The sequence below is a fragment of the Choloepus didactylus genome, chromosome 19 (genome assembly GCF_015220235.1).
Source record: "Choloepus didactylus isolate mChoDid1 chromosome 19, mChoDid1.pri, whole genome shotgun sequence".
Classification (NCBI taxonomy): Eukaryota; Metazoa; Chordata; class Mammalia; order Pilosa; family Megalonychidae; genus Choloepus; species Choloepus didactylus.
In genome coordinates, this window is record NC_051325.1 from 31,114,786 (window position 1) to 31,117,929 (window position 3,144).

At 41.9% G+C, this 3,144-nt stretch overlaps 1 pseudogene; it reads left to right on the forward strand.

Moving 5' to 3' along the window:
* Positions 1-2,219: 2,219 nt before the first annotated feature.
* LOC119515880 lies at positions 2,220-2,670 on the forward strand (annotated as a pseudogene).
* The last annotated feature ends 474 nt before the right edge of the window (positions 2,671-3,144 follow it).

The following is a 3,144-nucleotide window of genomic DNA, read 5'->3' on the forward strand; positions in this document are numbered from 1 at the left end:
TGCACAATAATACAGAGTCCTCATATTCCCTTCAGCCAGCTTCCCCTAAAGTTATCATCTTGAATTCTTTCTTGGAATTTGTTTTGGGGAGAACCCAAACCAAAATCATTGGTAACTGCTGGTTAATATGCCAAGTGCATTGTGAGTTCTATGAAGGAGCCAGACCCAAGGCTTCATACTGTATGATTCCACTTACATGACATTCTGGAAAGGTTGAAACTACAGAGATGGAGGTTAGATTAGTGGTTGCCAAGGATTAAGAGTGGGGGAGAGGTTCACTACAAGAAGCAACGTGAGAGGACTTTTGAGGATGATGGAACTGTTCTGTAGCGTGGTTGTGGAGGTAGTTACACAACTCTATGCATTTGTGAAAACCCACAGAACTGTACACCATGAAGAATGAATTGTACAGAGACACAGATGGCTTTAAAGACACATGGAATTTGCCTCATTTATACCTGACATTTACAGAGGTTGATCCTGAAGTCCATGGAGGAAAAATGACATGCCCAGATCCCACAGCTATTTCCAGAGAGTGACAGGACTGGAGGCCAAGCCTCACCAGCACTAGGATAGTGCTCTTCCCAGAAATAAGTGGGGTCTCTATCTTTTAGCCAATTCACTCTAGAAACACAGGTTATAAAGATGGCACATGACAGTGGTTATCTTGGTGATGACAATCCTTATCATACTGTCTTGAGTCTCTCTGTTCCAATTCTAGGTTCACCCTCCATCGACCTCAGGGGGATCCCCCATAGCTCTCCCTTCTTCATGAATTCTGCCTTTCTCTTTGGTTTACTGCCTTGTTTTGGTAGAGCGCATTCTTAACTTACATCGTAGAATGGAAGCATGAGATTGGGCATATTTGGAGTTGTCTTAATTCTACTTCTTGATTGGCAGTTTGTCTAGTATAGAATTATAGATTGGAATTCTAGTTTGGAAGCAATTTTTCCTCAGAGTTTTGAAGACGTTACTCCATATTAGTCTATATCCCAGTGTTGCTAGAACAGTTCTAGTGAGGAGAAGTCTAAGCCATACTGGTTCTTGAAATTTCTATAACTTTCTTCTCTTTATTCAAGCTTGTGGAATCTTCTCTTTGTCCCCAGGGTTCTGAAATTTCACAATTATGTATCTTAGTTTGGCCTAATTTTAATCCATTGAGCTCGTCATTTGGTGGGCCCTTATTACCTGGAAGTTTACGTTTTATCAGTTTGGGAATTTTTTTCTTGAATTATCTCTTTTTTATTTTCTTCAAGTTATCAAATTTTTAATCACTTTTTTTAAATTATTCAAGTAATTCACATTCATTGTAGAGAAAAATATGGTAAATAGGAAAAGTCACCCTGTGTTACCCTTTAGAGACAATCACTAAGTTCTTCAGATCTTATAAAATATTGAATAATCTCTTAATGATTCTCCCCTTCCTTTCTGCAATGACTGTCACTCTGGACTATCCCTTCTACACTTTTCATTTCTTCTCTCCAATTTTTCATTGTTTTGTCTTTCGACTCTATTTTTTGGAAGATACCCCAGACTTTAGTTCCCAAACCATCTGAGTTTTTTCATTTCTGCTATCATGTGTTTTTTAATTAATACGGTTAATAGCATTATATTCTCATTTCATGGGTGTAATATGATCTCTTATCTTTAAGGATAAGTCTTGGTTTCTCCCAAGTTGCTTTCTTCTGTTTGTTTTGTTTTAATTATTGTTTGTTCTCTATCTTCCACGTCAGCAGCTTTCCTCAGACATCTGGTAACCTGGTCATCTGTAGTGCATGCTGTTGATGTTCTACCCACAGTTTACCAGCCAGAGCATTTATTTGCCTTTGGCTGGGAACTACCTTGCCTGGGAGGTTATGGCCCTCTCCCTGGCAGCCCACAGCCAATGGCTGATCAACCTGGAGTACAAAACACCAGCCCTGTTGCTTCAAGGTGGTGCAATTCATGCTCCAGAGCTCATGGGGGGTGGGTTGGGGGGTGGGATCATGGGGGAGGGGAATGGGAGGGGGTTCAGGCTAGAGCCCAAGTGAGACTGTATTTTCACTCTGCTCCTTCTCCTGCTTCTCTCACTTCCCTTCTTCTGAGATCCCACCCTCAATAAATCACATGCACTTGAACCCCCATCTCAGCCTCTTTGTGTGGGGAACCTAAGACATAATTGTTGGCTGTTTGCTCTTGGTTAAGAGTAAAGGCCCAGCTCTTTCATTTCAACCACCAACATGCCTTCCAGATTGAGAAAGACCCGGAAACTCCGGGGCCACATAAGCCACGGCCGCAGCCGTATCAGTAAACACTGGAAGCATCTGGGAGGCTGGGGTAATGCTGGTGGCATGCATCACCACAGGATCAACTTCGACAAATATCACCCGGATTACTTTGGGAAGATTGGTATGAGACATTATCACCTGAAGAGGAACCAGAGCTTCTGTCCAATTGTCAACCTTGATATATTAATTGTGGACCTCAGTCAATGAGCAGACACAGGTAAATGCTGCTAAAAACAAGACTAGAGTTGCTCCCATCATTGATGTGGTACAATTGGGCTACTACAAAGTTTTGGGGAAGGGAAAGCTCCCAAAGCAGCCTGTCGTCGTGAAAGCCAAATTCTTCAGCAGAAGAGCTGAGGAGAAGATCAAGGGTGTAGGGGGAGCCTGTGTCCTCATGGCTTGAAGCCATGTGGAGGGAGGTTCATTAAATGCTAACAAATGCTTTTCCCTTGTGGTCTGAGTGTAGACTCTTTGATTTGGATCTGAGTGTAGACTGAGCATAGTCAGCATCAGGAACCCACCTTAACAAGGTTCTAAGAAGAAATGTGGAGGTCTTAGCTAATTAGTAAACTTGAACCTTTCATTTATAAAATGAGAATGACACCTGTTGATAAAATTTTAGTTGAAAAAAAAAAGAGTAAAGGCCCAGAAAGCTTATTGAAAACCTTGAGTGCAAGAGTGACGCTTGTCGACTTAGAGATTCACTATAGAGAGACATGGATGGTCATTTATCGCAAACCCCAAAGCAAGTATCCTTAATTCTTTCCTTTTTGGCTGGTCAGCGTTCCCAGAGAGAGCAGTGGAGTGTGGCTGCCAGTGATTTGGGAAGCGTGCAGAGAAGAAAGCAGAGAATCTCAGCATGCAATGAATAAATATT